At 41.6% G+C, this 19,910-nt stretch overlaps 1 protein-coding gene across 1 annotated transcript in view; it reads left to right on the forward strand.

The window, feature by feature from the left end:
- Window positions 1–19,910, forward strand: part of TMEM117 (transmembrane protein 117) — a 484,811-nt gene that overhangs the window by 10,445 nt on the left and 454,456 nt on the right. The window contains exons 3-6 of the mRNA XM_081821523.1: window positions 3,881–3,978; window positions 10,767–10,850; window positions 11,727–11,792; window positions 19,852–19,906. The gene's annotated coding sequence lies outside the window, so the exon portion shown is untranslated. The remainder of the gene's footprint in view (window positions 1–3,880; window positions 3,979–10,766; window positions 10,851–11,726; window positions 11,793–19,851; window positions 19,907–19,910) is intronic.

Below are 19,910 nucleotides of genomic sequence, written 5' to 3' on the forward strand. Positions count from 1 at the left end.
GAAGAAGAAGATAGCAGGAAGGGAAGAATGAAGGGGGGGAAATTGGAGGGGGAGATGAACCATGAAAGACTATGGACTCTGAGAAACAAACTGAGGGTTCTAGAGGGGAGGGGGGTGGGGGGATGGTTTAGCCTGGTGATGGGTATTAAAGAGGGCACTACTGCATGGAGCACTGGGTGTTATACACAAACAATGAATCATGGAACACTACATCAAAAACTAATGATGTAATGTATGGTGATTAACATAACAATAAAAAAATAAGTGATGTGCACTTTCTAATGAAAGAAAGAGGGAACACTGTGGTTCAAAAGAGTTGTTGATAATGATAAAGATGCATATTGGAATAAAAGTGCAGGAAAGCACAAAGCAACCGGCTTTTTAATGTACTATTTATAATGGGATTTTCACCCTGGTTTGAAGAAGGGCGTTAGCAACAGAATCTTGAACCTCATTGTCATGATCTCTAAGGTCTTCATGTGGGTAGGATGGTTAAATGGCTAATGAGGATATTTGCAAGCCACTTTGAAAATAGAGTATTCTCTCTCTTTCCTTGTTTCTCTGTCTTTTCTAGTGATGCTAATTAACACTTACTTTCTCCTCTGACATTTAAATAGCATGTACAGCAAAGCCTCCCTAATACTAAGTCTATGATGGGGTGCAACCTTCTTTGTCTTTTAAGTATCTTTGTAGTCACAAGAGAGACAACTCTAGCGTTTCTATATTAGAGGAATTTAGGACTAGAATCTGCATCTGATTGGAAAGCAGTGTGAAGGGGACTATGAAGCTGAGCTTACAGAGCAAGGGGTTTTGTGCTTGTGTGCATGTGTGTATGTGTGTGTGTGTAATAAATTTGAGAAATCATTCATATCAAATAATTTGGAGGGTGCAGCTGGAGCTAAGCAATAGAGAGTTAAAATCCCTTCATCCTCATCCTAAACTACCCTTTGGAGATGCCTATAAACCTTAGTCACATGGTTGAAATCCAAAATAGATTAACCTTTTGCTAAGTACTAACAAAGACTTCAGATGACAGCTTCAGGGACGCTTGGGTGGCTCAATCGGTTAAGCATCTGCCTTCGGCTCAGGTCATGATTCCAGGGTCCTGGGATTGAGTCCCACATCGGGCTCCCTGCTCGGCGGGCAGCCTGCTTCTCCCTCTCCCTCTGCCTGCTGCTCCCCCCTGCTAGTGTTCTCTATCTCTCTGTGTGTCAAAAAAAAAAAAAAGATGACAGCTTCAATGTATGTATTCTGTTTTTTAGGGGTAGGCTAGATTAGTGTGGTGACCTTTATTTAGGGATTGCCAATAAAGGAGTTAACTCATATATTTTAAATGTTAATGATGGGAACAGTAGTACAATAAATCCCAGAAAAGGGATTGTTCAAAAGTCATTAAAATAATTATATTGGATCATATATATTTATAATATTTTAATAAAGCTTCTGGTGAGATGGACAGACACCATATAATATTCTTATTTCTTAACCAGAAAACAGACTTTATTTGCTGTGACAAGTTGCCCAGATGAAAGTTTGCATTTCTACCTCCCTTTCAGCTAGATGTGGCCATGTGATTAAGTTCTAGCCAATGAGCTGGAAAAGCTGTTGGGTGAGTCTTCTGAAAGGCTCCTTAAACCAGGCTAGAGAATGGCTGAGGACCCTCCTGTTTCCTGATAGGATGAAGATACGATGGCTGGAGTTCCAGCTGATGTCCTGGACTTCACACAGCCTTGATAATAAAAGTCACCGGATAGTGGAAAAGAGAGATGAAAGGAACCTTGGTCCATGTTGACTGTGACATGACATACCTACCTCCAGACTTTCTTTGCATTCAAGAAAAATAACTTCCATCCTATTTAAGCCACTATTATTTCCAGTCTCTGCTACTAACAGCCAAATATATTTCATAAGAGAGACATTTCACTCACCAAAACCATTATGTATAAATACTTCTTATTACACAGCTCTTTAGTTTATAGAGAGAGAGCTTGGATAGCAGGCTTGTAAATTGAGAGATGTTGTGTCCTCCAAATTCATTTGTTTCTTGAATTTTGGATAGCAATTATGGAGAATTTGGACACAGGTAGGTTTAAAGGTGAAATGGCAGCTAGTTGATATTGTACATTCCCTGTGTGTAACAAGATAGTGGCAAGTTCACATTTTAATACCAATAATGTGCACCCTGGATTTATTACTGTAAGTGGAAAGTGAACATACACCAATGAAAGAAATGGCAAATTCTTGCTTTTGTGCTACTCAATTATTAGGTTGGCAAAGGTGTCACGAGTTACTCAGATCCTTCCATGTACTTTTCATTCCTACCTCCCAGTCTATCACTCACCCTTGCGCATGGCACTTCTGATCAATCTTATTAAACCAGTTGACTTTGATCCTATGACTACACTGGGGTCTCTCATTAAGAAAAAGTTGAGTCTGTCACTACGGATCCCAGATCCAGTTCCGTTTGGCTTCACTATAGAATTCCTCTGCTTGGAGTCCCCTGACTCACAGACTCAGAGGGTCCATCCCCGTTGCCCTGATAGTAGTACCCTTACCAGCCTTCCGATGATGGCAGGGACTGTTTCATTCAGGTTTTCTGAACTGGTTTCCCTTCTTTTTTTTTTTTTTAAAGATTTTATTTATTTATTTGACGGAGAGAGAAATAGCGAGAGCAGGAACGCAAGCAGGGGGAGTGGGAGAGGGAGAAGCGGGCTTCCCGCCGAACAGGGAGCCCGATGTGGGACTCGATCCCAGGACCCTGGGATCGTGACCTGAGCCGAAGGCAGATGCTTAACGACTGAGCCACCCAGTCGCCCCTGAGTACATCAATATTTAAAGAAAAAAGAACTTAAGGGAACAAAGAGCCTGTGTGCATAGAAGACTAAGAAATAGTACAGAGGTATGGGGAAAAAGTCAGGTCAATGTGTTTTCAAAGAGTTTGGAGAAAAATATTTTTTTTTTTAAAGATTTATTTATTCGACAGAGAGAGAAATAGGGAGAGCAGGAACGCAAGCAGGAGGAGTGGGAGAGGGAGAAGCAGGCTTCCCGCTGAGCAGGGAGCCCGATGCGGGGCTCTATCCCAGGACCCTGGGATCATGACCTGAGCCGAAGGCAGACACTTAACGACTGAGCCACCCAGGCGCCCCTGGTTTCCCTTCTTAACATTCATATCCTGATCCTTTTCTCTCTCTCTTTTTTTTTTTTTTCTTTTCTCTGAAATAGCATCACAGCTTATGTCTTCACACTCTAGCCCTGTGGTGTGGCCAGCTCATGTGGGTCTCATGTTCCCATTTCCCTTGTCAGGGTTAATTTCACTTATGATCAAAGAAGCTCATTCCAAGGCCCTTACTCGTTGGCTATTGTTTCTTCCTGAACCATTATTTCACGGAAGGATAGCACAAGCCCAGTTAAATCACAACTCACTTTCCCTGGCTGTAGACTTGGTAAACTCCCATCGACTTTAACTTTGATTCTGTTTTGTTTTTTTTTAAAGATTTTATTTATTTATTTGAGACAGAGAGAATGAGAGAGAGAGAGCACATGAGAGGGGGGAGAGTCAGAGGCAGAAGCAGGCTCCCTGCCGAGCAGGGAGCCTGATGCGGGACTCGATCCAGGGACTCCAGGATCATGACCTGAGCCGAAGGCAGTCGCTTAACCAACTGAGCCACTCAGGCGCCCGATTCTGTTTGTTTTTAAAGATTGTCTTTCCTCCCTCCCTCTCTCTTTCCCTTCCTTTCTTTCTTCCTCCCTTCCCTTCCTTCCTCCCACCACCATGGTCAGTGCCCTGATATTTTCCTTGTAACTATGGCTCATTAACAGTAAAGTGGAGCAGAGGGGAGAGATCCCCAGTGGATTCTCAGGTATATTCTTTTTGTTGCAGCACATCTCAGATGTTTATAATGGAGCTGGAGTGAGTGTTGGAAAGGATACAGATCTTTCTGTTCTACAGCTCAAGTCTGGAGTCAAAATACATTTGAGGTAATGGGTAATGAGAAAAATACAGCTCAAAGTAAGGCAAATTACACTTTTAAGAATTTAAAGTCTGCCTGTGTGTATGGGAGGCTGTATTTCCCAGAGGGAAAAGCTCCAGGTTTTAATCTCCCTCTCATGACTGCCTCCCTGTGTGATGCTGAATGCAAGATGGTAAAAGGGGAAAGAAAAATGGTAGCAGGGGGGTCATCTCGGAGTAACCCTATTAGCCCACTACTTCCTTATCTCCATTGGGTTGTCTCTTTCTATTCTCCTCACTGCCATCCTTCTAACATTAGAGTCGTTTTGTGATTTTTCTCTGGTGTCTCCGGATGGTGTGTCGCTACAGCCTGCTGGTGTTTGGACCCTTGGCTCTGGGCGGCACCTTTTCTGCCTCCTACCACAGCTCACTTGTCTTGAGCATGGACTCATCAAATATTTATCGAGTCCCTCAGCTCCCGGGCTTGGTGTGAATGACAGACCAAGGCCGTTTGGCTGCATTATCACCTTGCACTTTGGGCTCAGAACAGTTCTGGGTTTGAATCTTGCCCTGTCACTTGCTGGATATCATCCTGGAAACATTTACTTCACCCTTCTGGAAATCTCAGTTTCCTCATCTGTGAAATGGGGACAATAATAATGCAGGAGTTTGGGGGTTTTAACGATAATGATATACAGTGGCTAGCTCCTAGAAGATGTTAAATTAGTAGTGACTATCATATTATTGGTCACCCTTTCCATAGATCATTTATGGTCACCTTTAATGCTTCAACTTTGTGAATTGCCAGTGCCTTACTGAGGAATCATTTTAAGTCTAATGACTGGGGGTGTGGGATGTTTAGGGAGTCAGGGAAGTCCTTGTCGTTTCTGACACTAGAATACCCAAGTATCGGCTGTCTGAGAAAGACAAGCAGAGCGAGTTGCTGAAGACACGAGAGAGGTGTTCTGAGGATACACAGAGGTACGTTTTCAAATCAGGCAGCCTGGTTATAAAATGCCAGGGAACAGCAACAGCAGACCATGAAGCAAAAAGTAGGTCACTTGTTTGGAGTCAAGGTGTCAGGTAGCATACTAGGTGAAGAGCCCAGAGCCATAACAGTAACAGGCTGTGAAAATGGCAGCAGCAGCCGTAAAGCAAAGGGCTGCCTTCCTGCACATGCCGGCCAGCTAGTCTGCCACCCTGGCACACAGGCAGAACGATGCCGTCAGCCTTCGGCGGCAGCATCTTGAACATAGAGGACAATGATAAATCAAGAGACGAGTAACCGGTTATGTCCAAGGGCAGGAGAGCCACTCAAGAGAAAGTGGGAATACAGCTGTCCATTGATTTTGTCTGTCGCCGGAATGTGTGCTGTGCTTTTCAAATGTTTATGGCTCCGGATTTTAATGTGTCAAATTTCAGCAAGCCTACATGAAACATCTGCTTGTTTGCAGAGTCTTGTGCATGGAAGAGACATTCTGCTATTATAGGATGTTTGGGTGTCATAAGAATTTTTTGAAATACTGATTTTGTGTGCAAGTCAGAAAGGATTGTGAGCTCAAAGGCTGGGGCTCCCACTTCACATGCATTTGAGCAGTTGTCTGAGCTGGTCAGCTTGGGAGGAAGGAGAGGTAGACAGAACACTGTTGGCCTGGGAGGGACAGGAGCCCATGGTGTTGGCTCTGCTCCATCATGCTCCATGTCACCCCCTCCTCTCCACTCCACACTTCCTTCCCCTTATTATACTCACCTCCTGCCCACTATCCTTACCAGCCTAAAACTCGGGAGAGATGGTTGAGATAAAAAAGCAGCAGAGAGCAGGGGTTTTAATAAACCCTGGATTTGGAAATAGGTGCAAAGAAAGAAAAGACTTAGCCATCAGATGCCAGTGTTTCACTTCAGCATCTGATTTAAGCAGAATCTACCAAATTTCTTAGGCCTCTGAAATTAACTGCACTATGATTATCACCTTTTAAAAAATAACTTCTCCATCATGGACTAAATATTCTTTAAAGTGCTATATTAATATTATCAAAGTTACTGAAAATAAACTACCTGAGACCCAAACTATGATGTGATGCTAGCATTATTTCCTCCAACATCTGATACAGATTAATTTTATGCAAAATGGTATAATTAAAATTTCACATAACCTAAAGTCCATGATGAGCTTAGAACAAATCAAAGTTATTTGGAAAGCAGGAGCTATGAAAGCACACAGAAATATCCTAGCTGCCCTAGCGCTTTCAGCCATCAAGGAACATACTGGATTCTGCAGCATTTGAGTAGATAAACGGCCTTTCCAAAGCCCACATTTAAATGAATATAAATACTGGTTCTAATGTGCTCCTTTTTAATAAGAATAAATGATGGGTTTGAAGAAAAATTCATATGGTTTTCAACTGTAAGGAAAAACAATTTGGTCAGAAAATATGCCTTTTCATCTACTCTTAGAAAAGTAATCTTCCTGGATCTCCATCAAAGGTATTGACCTCATCTGAAAAGATAACAAATGGGTTAGGGAATATATTCCTGTTAGTAAGAGTTATGTGTTTAAGATGTAATGACTGAATACAAAAACTCCCCTTGGGAGAAGAATGAGGATGTCAGGAGATACTCCCCTTGTATGACTGCGAAGAATGCATACATTTATTTATTTCCATTTGGTGTCTTGACTTGACAAAAGAAAAATTTGAATTTATGGCTTTAAATGGCTGGAATACTGGAATGAGCTTAGGATTTTTATAAATTTAGACAACATCTAAGAAATGCTTCTACTACTGAAAGCAGGGAAAACTATTTAAATATTTTAGAATCGACTGACAAGGAACTACATCATTTTTTTGACTTTTTTTTTAAAAAAAGCACCTTTTATTTTTCAGACTATAAATTATGTTAACATGTGAGCACAATTATCATAGAGTATTTCCGAAGGGACACTCTTCTTTGAAGGGACACAGTTGTTCACATTGGTTGATTCCACTCGGTGGCAATGCAGAATAAATAAAAATATACTTTTTTTCCCCTAAGCTCAGGCTCAGACTGTGAATTATTTTTTTTATTCTCCACTAGCATAAAATTTACTTATATCAGCTACATTAATGCAAGCATTAGAACTTTATTCTTCAGAGAGATTAGTTTCATGAACTAAATTTAGAGCCACTTAGTTTATCTCATGAGTGATGGTGCTATTTTGAAAAACAGGGATGCAAGGAAACTTTTGTCCACTTTTGACTTATCTTACTTGAAAATGTGTATTTAGTGATAGAATAGGTAGATGCTTGCACTTAGTTAGTAGCCTGAAAATATAGGGATGAAGGTTTCTCTTTTCAAGGATGCCTCTCAGATGAGTTTATAGAATCTTAAGTGTACCTTCACAGCGTTACTGGGGAAAAAAACGTGGTGTTTTTCTTCCTACATACACTCTAAAACTTGAAGATAAAGCTCTACAAATAGATTCTCACTTCTATCCATGTATGTATGATTGGTCCTAAGTGTTTGAGTGAATCAAATTTCCTGTGGGGGACAGAAAGTACGTAAAAGTAAGTGCTGACATATTTTTTCATTTTATTTACTGGAAAATAAAATGAACTTTTACATGAATGTTTGTTTTCTAATTTACAAGTGATCTGCACTTCTACCCCCTCACCCACCTGCTCTAGCCTTCTCTTATTTTTTAATTTTGTGCCTCCTCCCTAAATCTTAACATTTTGATATCGCTCTTATGGTCTCAGTTCAGATTTTGATATCTTTTTAATGGAGTGAGAAATAGAGATTAGAAAAGGTTTGTATGTCTATAACATTTTAAAGGAGCTGCATACCTTCATAACACCTCTTCACCTATTATTTATTTCCATCACTTTCTTTTTCCTTCCTTGTCATTTGTGCTCTCAACTGGAAATAACTCTCAGCATCATATCACTCTAGCGAAGCTGACGAGGTTTCCATAATTCTCTGTGCTGTGCTACATAAATTGAGAACATAGGGTTAACTTCAGAAGCCAAAGACCTCGAATTGTAGAGAGAGAAGCAACATGAGGTCACAGCGTACTGATTGAGTCACTAACTGCGTGGGGGGAGGAGAGCTTGTTGAACCCGTTGTTTGATTGTTCACCTGATAATTCACTTTCTATGGAATGATGTAGACACAGTCTGTGCCAAGCTTTTACTTGCTTTCTTGTTCCTTAGTTTTGCTAAAGGAAAAAAATGAGTAGGGGAACTTTGCCTGTCTCTGAGTCTATTTATTGCAGATTTTTCTGATTTTCAATTCTAAAGCTTGATCGGTGGTAGGCTCCACCGTAAGATGAACTTCCCTAACTTGTTTCTCAGAATAGTATTGCATTTCCCCTTATGATATTTTAGAAGGGGTGTCTGACCCAACAGCATTGATTTTCTCAATTACCATAGTCATGAATGGGTGGTTAAATTGAAATATGCATCATTACAGCACTCTGTAGTTACATTACAGTAACTCTGTAGGCTGATGCTGAATTCAAGAAAGAGTTGTAATGCCATCCTAATAATTTTGCAGTCCTTTTCTCTATGGAAATGATCTAAGCTTACATATCCCAGATAAAGGCAGTTGAATAAATGCGGTAAAACAAAATTAGAAGAAGAAAAAAAAGACAGAAAAAGAAAACCTATGATTATCCACTGCATAATTTTCAGATGTTCTAGCTCTATAGTTCTTACCAGCATGTAATTAAAGGTGTATTTTCCAAATGGAATCAAGGCATTGCTGTAGAAAAATATGAAGCAAGCATTCTTTATTCTGCAGACATGCAATTTCATACATCTTGCCCACTGTATTGTCCTCATCATCATAAGGGAGCAGGAAGAGCCCTGCTCACTCCAAAATATAAGACAAATTTGTCTCGAACACACAGAGACAAATAAATGAGTTAAATCTTCACCAAACTTGTCTCTCTATAAAAAGTATAAAGACACAAAATGAATAAAATTTGCATTCCTTACCACTTGATATAAATTATTTAGAATCATAAAATTTTAGATATTAAATAGACTTAATTTTGTGTATGTCCAATGCTGTTATTTTTCACATGAAGAAATTTTGTGCCTTAAGTAAAATGACACAGAGGTACATGCAGTGAAACTTAGGTACCCAAAGAGAAGTCATGAAATCTTGAATATCAGTTTTATACCCACAAATGCCTGGAGTTCCTAAAGTTTACAAAAATGCATTAGGACCCTGAAGGTACAGAGATTAATGAACTCCTCAAAGATGATACAGATGGGCAGTGGCAGAGCTGACTAAAACCTACCTTTCCTGATTCCCATTTTCATTCTTTTTTTATACTTCAAAAGAGATTATTTTCAAAGCTCCTAAATTATTAAATCATTGTGTTTCTTTAGTGGGGAAGTGGAGGGATTTGGACCCCTTCTAGAAAGATACATTTTTACGGTATTTTATTTTATTCTGCACATTTCTAGAGTGTCATCCATGAGGGCAGAGAGCACCACGCTGGGTGAGCTAGGTGTGGGTGTGGCCATATGGATGTGGGCCTATGACCTTGATTATCTTTTTCATGGGAACAACGATAAAGAAGTCCAAGATGATGGACCTCAATGCATTTTTATAAACTTTGGGAGATCCAGCCATTTCTGGGCATGAAATTGATATTCAAGATTTCAGACTTCTCTATGGGCACCCAAAATTCAGTCCCTGTGCTTATGTGTATTTACTTAGGCACAAATGTGAGTTGGCTTCTATGAAACACCAGTTTCAAGAAAATAATTGGCTCTTGTGTGAGCCCAGATAATCACCCAACATCTGTATCAAAATAAGATTTTTCTTTTCTTTCTTTCTTTCTTTCTTTCTTTCTTTCTTTCTTTCTTTCTTTCTTTCTTTCTTCTTTCTTTTTTTAAGATTTACTTTTAAGTAATCTCTGCACCCAATGTGGGGCTCAAACTCACAACCCTGAGATCAAGAGTCACACGCTCTACTGACTGAGCCAGCTAGGCACCCCAAGATTTTTCTTTTCTTGCTGTTAAATCTTGAAAAGAAATTCTCAGGAAATAATAAAAACTTCTGTTTTGTAGATTCAAATAAATTCATAATTAATGCTTTTTCAGTAATGATGTAACATGGGTCAGTTATGTGACAAAATTAATGTTAATAATTTTATAAGTGGCTATAGCTTAGTATTTATGACATTCTAAGAAGCCCCTTAACTTTTTCTATTATGTTTCACAAATATTTTAGGAAAAAATTATATGCTATCATGATAGCTTGGAATTAAAGAAATCTTTTTTTTTTTAAGATTTTATTTATTTACTTGACAGAGAGAGAGAGAGAGCATGCTCACACAAGCAGGGGGAGCAGCAGAGGGAGAGGGAAAAGCAGACTCCCCTCTGAGCAGGGAGCCCGACAAGGGGCTCAATCCCAGGACCCTGGGATCATTGACATGAGCTGAAGGCAGCCACTTAACAGACTGAGCCACCCAGGGGCCCCTACAGAAATCTTTTTTAAGTTCTCTGGATGTATCTCACTTAAAGGTAGTTATACTTATTTTGGAACAAGGCGTTCATACACAAAGAAACCTGTGGGTTCATAGAGTAGAACACAAATCAATATAAAGCAATACACAAGTAAAATGCCATTAAAACAAACACTATTTGTGATGGGAAAAGTTATTTTCATAGTAATCATGTTTATTACCTGTTACTCTTGTGAATCCGTCCATGTGTTTAAGCAAAACTAGTGGTTCAGTACTCTGTGTTCTCATAGGATACTTATTTCTTAGTTTCTATACAGTAGTATAATGATGGTATGTTTTTACCTGTCTTTTTCTCTACAGGATGAGCAGGGATGATGTTCTCTTAGCTGTTCCTATGGTAGATGGCAAGTAACTGTTGAATGGATGAATTAGATATTGCTTCAAGTAAGTGCCAACTTGTTGAAATTCAAAAATATTTTTCTCAGAGAATTCTACTTAATAGCAGTAATTCTAACAATATTAGACATATTTTACAAACTGAGTCCACATAATATGTTTAAAAGATCCTGAGTAAAAGTCATGGACCCAGAGGGTGTGATGATATTTTTCTATTAAAATTGTGGGGAAGGGGGCGCCTGGGTGGCTCAGTTGGTTAAGCGACTGCCTTCGGCTCAGGTCATGATCCTGGAGTCCCGGGATCGAGTCCCGCATCGGGCTCCCTGCTCAGCGGGGAGTCTGCTTCTCCCTCTGACCCTCTTCCCTCTCACGCTCTCTGTCTCTCATTCTCTCTCTCTCAAATAAATAAATAAAATCTTTAAAAAAATAAAATAAAATAAAATTGTGGTGAAGTATAGGAATTTTATTGTAAAAATGTGAGGCCTTGGGACACCTGTGTGGCTCAGTTGGTTAAGCGTCTGCCTTTGGCTCAGGTCATGATCCCGGGGTCCTGGGATCGAGGCCACAAGGGCTCCCTGCTTAGTGCGGAGTCTGCTTCTCCTCTCCCTTTGCCCCTCCTCCTACTTGTGCTCTCTCTCTCTCTGTCTCTCAAATAAATAAAATCTTTGAAAAAAAAAAAGTGAGGCCTTTCACTAGAACAGTTATCTACTAGAATGAAACTTAAAGTTCTATTAAGAAGGAAATAAATGTGTCAGGATATATCAGGTGTGATACTTCTACTATTACATTTAATCTTCACTGTGGTCCAGAAGGTATGTATCATCAGCCAAATATTTCAGGCAAGGTTATCTGCCTCAGAGTTCATAGCAAATCAGGATTTGTACCCTGGCATGTCTAACTCCAAAATGTCTACCTTCTTTCCAGGACACTACACATCTACTCAAGGTAAAAGATAAGATGATCAAGAAAAGGATAACCATATTCTTTTAGGTAAGGCTTAAAACCATATCAAAAAATTATGTGAGTTGGGGCGCCTGGGTGGCTCAGTCGTTAAGCATCTGCCTTCAGCTCAGGGCATGATCTCAGGGTCCTGGAATCAAGCCCCTCATCGGGCTCCCTGCTCGGCGGGAAGCCTGCTTCTCCCTCTCCCACTCCCCTGCTTGTGTTCCCTCTATCGCTGTGTCTTTCTCTGTCAAATAAATAAATAAAATCTTAAAAAAAAATTATGTGTGTTAAAAAAAATTTTTGTATGCTGATAGTGAATTAATTGGAGTACCTTCCAAATCAGTTCAAGCGCTAATTCCAGTTGTTTTCCTATTACTGCAGATAAGAAACATTCTGCGCCAGCTTTGCAGTTTTAAGTGACAAATTACTTACATTCATATATACATTCTCAGAGCACTAAAACACTATGAAATAGATGCAAATGTCTGGCATTGATTTTTCAAAAATAGTGATCAACCCATTAGCTAAGGTTTGTGGATGTAAGGGAAACAGAACAGACATGAGGAAGTTCGTTATTACAGGGAGGGGCACACTACTCAAATTCTTCTCCTCAAATAAGTCCATCGAATTCACATTTAGAATCCTGCCTTCCACAGACCTAGGGAAGCATTCTGGTCATACAAGCCTGTGCTGCTCCCTCCCAGAAAAGGGTGATTTCACTGAGGTGAGGAGCTTGCTGGAGCTCGTTCTGGGGAACCCTGGTGTCCAGCTGAGATGTGGTTGGAGAAGAACCTAGCCCTGTAGGTAGAATGCAGCAGGATCTGTGTTAGCGCCAGAGGGCACCTTGGCAGGGGTGTGTGCTGCTGCAGGGGGGAGTGCTGCTGCAGGGGGAGTGCTGCTCCCCGCAGCTGCACTGGTTCTCTCCATGTGCCCTGAGACATGGGCAAACATGGCTCCAAGAAATGGGCTCTGGAACCACAGGATAAATCCAGCAGACCAACCGGGGCCTGTCTCACATGGTTTCCCCGAACTATGTGCCATGCTGAGGGGGACTTTCGGATTACAAAGAAAACCACAGACCCATGATGGAGTTACTTATGCCAGGCTGAGCTACCACACTGGGGCTTAATATTTGACCTACTTGCTGTTTTCAACCTCCTTCAGAAATGTGGTCTTCGCTGGCCAGTCAGGAATTTTCTGGTCAGCACCAATGGGGTAATCTGTCACATGGGCCCTCTCCTTCCTCCTCCCCCAAAGGAAGAGGAGGTAATCCACCAAGGAAGAACCCCCCCCCACACCCCGCCTTCCCACTAAGGGGAGGTGACCTTGCCTGGAACAATCCTTTTCTTTTGTTAATAACTTCCTTGCCCCACTTTCCTTCCTTTAAAAACCTTCCATTTTGTATAATTCCTCAGAACTCCCTTCTACTTGCTGGATGGGATGCTACCTAATTCATGAATTGCTTAATAAAGCCAATTGGATCTTCAGATTTACTCAGTTGGATTTTTGTTCTTCAACAGGATCTGTGACAAGAGAGGCTGGTGTGGAGACTGGGACACAGGGAGGGTGTGAGGGCAGCTGAGACAATAAAGCCCCCTGGTAGTGTGCATCAGAGGCCTCAAATGCTTTCAGAGGCCCTGGCCAGGTGGGTAACCTAGAGATCTGCAAAGGGCCTAGTTGGAGCAGCCATTTTGCAATTCAAGAATGTAGGCCCAGCAAGGCCCGTTCTTCAAATTTTCATGAGAAGCTACACATTAAAATTGTTTTAAATGTGAAATGTACTGGTTTTTAAATATTTACAACTAAATTAAGATTTTAAAGTCGTGAGAAAGTCAAAGAAAATAATCCACAGGCCAAACTGCCCCTCCCTCCCCCCCCACCCCCCCATTTGCAAGCTTTCGTGTAGGGCAGCTCTTTGGGACTCTGGAGGGAAAGGGCTACCTCATTCCCCCTAAGAGATGCCAATTTCATTGGCCTGGGTTGGGCCGCAAGTGTCAGATTATCTTAATGTGAAGTCTAGGTTGAACCCTACTGAGTAAGTGGTATGAAGTGACTGGATACCAGGTACCACTGGGCCATATCATCAAGGCTTCCCTGGCTGCCTTTTCTCCTTACACAACATTATCTGTAGAGTCCACAACATCAAAAATTCCCTCTACCTGCATTTCTCCAACTTAGATGTGCATAAGAATCACTCAGGAGCTTATTAAAATGGAGGTTACTAAACCCTACTGTGGGAGATTTTGATTCAGTAAGTGGTTTCTGAAATTTGCTCTTAACGCCCACCTTAGTTTACTGTAACACAGATGGTCTGGAGACCACACTTTGGAAACACTGACTCATCATGGATGCTGTGACTGACACATCTGTTATTCCAGCTCTAGCTTCTTGCCTAAGTTCTAGATCTGTAGTTATGACTACCTACTGTAGGGAAATGTCTACCATCTTTCCCTGGATAGCTCAGACCTCCCATTGTCTGAATCCAAAGTGTTGTTGTCCTTCAAAGCCTGCAAAGACTTACATTTTTTATTTCACTGAAACTCATCATCATCCACTTAATTGCCCAAGCCAGAAATCGGCATTTGCACCTATGGTGGGTGGGGACTAGTTTGGAGTATGTAGCAGGTACCAGCATGCCTTACCAAGTAGCTGCTTTCCTAGCCAGGTCTTGCCATGTCTGTCTAGTTATTTTACCGTGGCTTTCTAAGTGGAATCCAGTTCTTCTGGGACAAACCAATAATGACAATGGCCTTATTTATTGAGTTTGACTGTGTCAGGCACTCTTCTAAGTGTTTCACATGCCTTAATTCAATTTTTGTGAAGCCCTTGAATTCCCTGTTGTGTTTTGGCAGCTCAGTATCCCCTGAAGCTAGATCTCGCCCCCATATTTCCATTTGCCACTGGGGCCTCTGCTTCAGAATCGATAACTTCATCTTCTAGCCGTGAAACCACCCCTCTCACTGCAGACCCCAGCATCTAGGATCCCTGCTGTTGTTTTCTGCTCATGATTCCAGGGATACTGATGGTTGCCCGACTTGGAATCGCATTCAACATGTCTCCTTAGCTATGGTAAATTAGGTTGCTGCCTACACTCAAACAGTAGAGTGCTTCCATCAGAAGGGCATTTGGCGATTATCTAGTCCAATTTCCTTACTTTAAAGACTTGGAAACTGAGGCCTAGAACCGTAAAGTGATTGGTTAAAGGTAAGGAAGGAGTGAGAGTTAGAACTGAGGGTCAAGCCTGAGTTTTCTGTTTTCAGGTCTAATGCTGGAACACAAGCCCCATCCTAGTAGAGTGACATGATCCTGGGATTTCGGGCTGTGTATTTCCTGTATGTGCCTGGGGTGCAGTAACTGTGAATGGCTACACGAAGGATGCGTCAGGCTGTGGCTGGTTGGCAACGCAATGACCGGAATACCCTTTGACATAAAAAACTGTGGTTATATTATAGGATGGTAATGTTGAATGCAATACATGTCCTATTTAGCACCTCTAGCAAAAATACAGTAGAGGCAATAGATACAAGGTTGTGACAGCTAGAGCTAACTTAATTATTCTGCCCAAATGTCCCATGAAAGAAGCTCACCTTGGCCACCCTTTCTAAAATTTTGACCCATTTCTTTTTTTGATGCTGTAATTCTACTTTTCTTAATCAAACATCTCACCGTCTGAAATTCTATCATTATGCATTTTTGTGTTTACCATCTGTATACTCACTTAGAATAATCTATGTGGGAGCAGAGGCTTTGTGGCTTTCACCACAATAAGGCCAGCACTTGGAAGTGTCTGACCCAGAAGAGCTTCCTGAAAATGATGGTTTTGCAATTTGGAATGGAAGCTTCAATAACAGGCAATACCCTGGCATTCGGAGGCTTGATGTACCTCCACAAAGGAAAGCAAAATAAGTACCCTGTGTTGTGCAAGGCTGGAGTCTGGATGTGAGAGATTTGGATAATACCATTTGAAGGGATATTTACCAAAAATAATCTTTGTCATTAAGTAAACGACTTCTCCAGTGTATTTTGATCCTATATGGAAGGAATAACCCACTACCGTAAGTAAAATTATAACATTTAGACAGGGGATACTTGCTTATTTACAAATATAAATAGAGTAGCTTGAACAGTGTCCCCCCTCCCCGCCCAAATTCATGTCCACCCAGAACTTCAGAATTTGATTTCATTTGGAAATAGGGTCTTTGTAGATATAACTAGTTAAGGACTTTGAGATGAAATCATCCTGGATATGGGGTGGGTCCTAACTCCGATGACTGGTGTCTTTATAAGAGAAGGGTGATGGAAATTTGGACACTCAGAGACATGGAAGAGAAGATGATGTGAAGGTGGAGGTAGAGATTGGAGTGAGGCATCTTTAAGCTGAGGAACAGCAGGAGCCACCAGAAGCTGAAAGAGGCAAGGAAGGCTTCTCTCCCAGAGCCCTCAGAACAGAAGTCTGAAACAGAATTTCAGACTTCTGACGCCCAGAACTGTGAGAAAATACATTTCTGTTGTTGTAAGCTACCGTTTGTGGCAATTTGTTCTGGTAGCCTAAGAAATGAATACAGTGAGTATAGGAGATATTTGCTTCCTTGTGGGTAGGAGGATGGTCCATTTGTCCACAATATTATGAAGTTAAGGATTGTAACACCTAACAGCTATGAGTGCTAATTTGGAGCAGATGATCCTGTCTGTGAAACTAAATGACATCCTAAAACTCAGAGGAGTGGGCCAGGCAGGCCTCCAAGCTGAGAAGCTATGGTGGAGGAGGGGACCCAGACACTGAAAGAAAGCAGTCCAAGCCCCTTCCTTATTTCTTCCTATGAACCAGGGAGGTGGAAGTTGGGGAGACTTGCTCCCTCTAATCCATGAGGGAGGCCGGGAGAGCAGCCTTTCCAGTCTGTGGGTGGAGGGTGAGGCTTACTGCTTCTCATTTCATGGCTACATGAAAATACTACCGTTCTCTTCAAATACAACAGGAAATCATTTTCATTTCTTATAATTTAAAATTCCTGGTGCCAAGTATTTCTCTGACCTTCCCTTTACTCCTGCTTAGCCTGTCTACCTGACCCCACCCCCTTTACTGCTAAAAGGGCTGGAACTGAGAAGTCCCTTCCCAACAACCTGGCTTTCCCTACTTCCCCAAATGACATATTTCACTGTCCCCTACCCCCTGATCCTATGAAGGGACCTTAGCAGTCCTTCTCCTCCTCCTCCCCCACTCCAGCTCCTTCTCTTCAGCCCCTCTCCCTGCTTTCTCTGCTACCCTCTTCCCTGTCTTTCTCTCCTGCTTCAACATTTAGTTGTTGCAAACCTTCCAGGTAATGAGCACTGTTCTGGGCTGTCCCATTTGCCGGGAATTTCTCCTTTCTCTCTTTGCCACTTGTCTAAATTCTCCTTATCCTTCATTGTTTGCCTCAAGCTTCTTCTTCCATCTGGTCTTCTCCAGCAACTCCTAAGGACAGTTTTATTTCTCCTTTACAAATTTCTATAGCCCTTATGGTCAGTAAAATGCATTTGGCCCCAGTCATATGTCCCTTGTATTACTATTTATGGTGATTAGAAGCCATTTCTTGTCTGCTCATTTAGATCATGAGTTTCCTGAGGAAGCAGACACACTGTATTTATCTTTGAAACCTCAGCACCTTGCAGTGCTTTGATGGTCTAGTTGCTTTGGATATGTTTATTGATTGGGTGGCGTATTTGGTACTTTCAAATGAAATCAGGAGCTCCGGAAGGCCAATATATTTTTGTGTTCCCTCGAATCAAGCCCCCTCCCCTTGGGCTGGGTCTATCAAACCAGTCTAAGTGGGTCTGTTGGAAACAGCTTGAAGGAGGAAAAAGACCATTTGTTTTAGGAGAAACCAAGCAGGCAGAAAGGAAAAGGTCAGCTCAAAACTGTCCAAAGGCCGATTTGCCATTTAAAACCAACAGTCACATTCCTGTGGATGAAATCATCACTAGTCTCAAGCAATCACTACCCCCTGGGAGTGAGGCACTGGCCAGTCTTTAGGGTCTCGGTGTGTGTAAGAGAGGGTTGGGGGGCAGAGGAGAAAACAAGAAGGAACTGAAGGGAGTGGGCAGTGAAACAGTTGCCCCTCTCTATCATCATAAGAGGAAGGGCTCTTTGAAGGAACTATTGCGTTTATGTGGATTCTTCAGGACTGTATGTGAATCAGGGTGATCTTGGTTACCAAGCAGGTGACGGCTCAACTTCTGCTACGACTCTCATCCTCTCTTTGCTTGACTCCTTTGCTATAGAAACTGTACAGAAAAAGCTCTTTGTCCAGCCACTTACAGGGTAAAGGGAAGGCCAGGTGAATTGGTCCTTTGGTGAAAGAAACTGTGGGACATGTAGAATATTAGAGGGCAGAGATGAGATGAAGAGCAATGATAATAAAAAGAACCTTTATGGAGAACTTAACATGGACAGACCAAATGTTAAAAGGGTAACACGCATTATTTAATCCCTCTAACACCCTGTGAGGCGTGTGTCGCTAATTTACAGAGACGTTTGGTAATTTGCTTACTGTCACATTGCCACGAGGTGTGTGGCTGAACCAGGATTCCGGGGCTCAGGATCTAATATTCCAAGCAGCAGACATGCGATGAGCATCTTTTCCCAAGAAAACTTCAGGACATGTGGACTGAAATATATTAGTCCACATTGGGTACAATGGAACTGGACATTTGCAGTTAGGACTGTTGAGGCAAATGCTGAGAGTAAGTCACTGGCCTTCAAATACCAGAAGGTAATTATGTTCAAATTTCTATTCATGCATCCTCGGCAATAAGGAAATTATGCTGTTTATATTTGGAGTGTGCAATTAGCATCATCCTGATTGACCTATTGGAAGTTAAAAATAGTTTTGCTTAGAGTCCACCAAATCACTGATGAAAGTTTTCCTGATAGATTTGGTAGAGATTACTGATACTTCTGGCTATCGCTTCCTTTTGCCATTTAGGGAAGGATACAGTTTGGTCATAATCATCATTTTCACCTATTTTTGAAATGTATATTGAACTTGTCTTTTTCTTTTTAAAAAACACAGAGTATAACTGTATTACTAACCTACTGGGATATGTGAGGTGAACATACATCAGCTCATGTGGTTACTTGTGATTTCTGCACTTTGGGGTCAGATTTTACAAAGGAATTCTATTTAAACAAGACCCATTTTTAAGCCTGTCCGCAGGGTTGACTTTGTACGTGGAGGTGGAGTAGGGCAGATGATTGGATAGTGTGATTTGAGAGTTTCCTATCATTGTCCTGACACTGTCTGAAGCTGTGGCAAATTTGCTGATCTCCTCTATGGAAGATAAATGGAAAAAAACATGTTTGGGTTACAGTATGGATGGGTTGAGTGGGAGATCTGAAGCTCTGCCATCTCGGTTTCTTCCTGAGGCTTCTATCCATACCGTTTCTAACACTGCTGGTCAACACTAGAGAAATGGCTAATTTCTGTGAGTAAGCAATCACCCTCTGTGTACCAGACCAACAGATTTTGGCCCTGAGAAAAGTTTTCTTAGAACATTAATGGGAAGGAAGAATGATCTTTATGGACCACCTATTATGTACTTGACACTGTATAGGTATCTTACACACGTTAGGACATTTAAATCTCCCAACAGGTCTGTGTGGTTGTGACTGTGATGGGAAGAGATTGCAGAATGGGGAGCACAATAGCCTAATCCTGAGTCCATCTGTCCTTGAACAGGCCAAATGACCTGCCTTGGGCCCCTACGTCTATATCTAGATCTAATATCTCACCACTTCAATGGTGAAGACAGGGAGATCTAGGGATTCTTACTGAAATGTTATAGGAGTTGTAGTTAGGGTTGTGATGGAACAGAATTCACACCAATAATCCCTATTCTGGGTCTTCTAACTGTAAAACCCACCTCCCTTTCCTGGTACATGGGGAGGAAATATAAGATAGAGCTAAAAGTGGATTAGCAAGTCTCACTGCCAACCTCCTGGTCCTTACTCCGCCACTCCGGCTGGTCATGAGGTCTTGCATGAACTACTCAGTCTTCATGTGTCTCTTTCCTCGAAGGTAAACACGCAAGTGATACTCATAACAGTTATCTCACAGATCTATTGCAGAGATTCAACATTTGGATACATGGAGTGGACCGGTAGAGGACAAGCCTTCAAAAAGGTGA

This window comes from Leptonychotes weddellii, chromosome 5, assembly GCF_054177405.1.
Source record: "Leptonychotes weddellii isolate Sample4059 chromosome 5, ASM5417740v2, whole genome shotgun sequence".
Classification (NCBI taxonomy): Eukaryota; Metazoa; Chordata; class Mammalia; order Carnivora; family Phocidae; genus Leptonychotes; species Leptonychotes weddellii.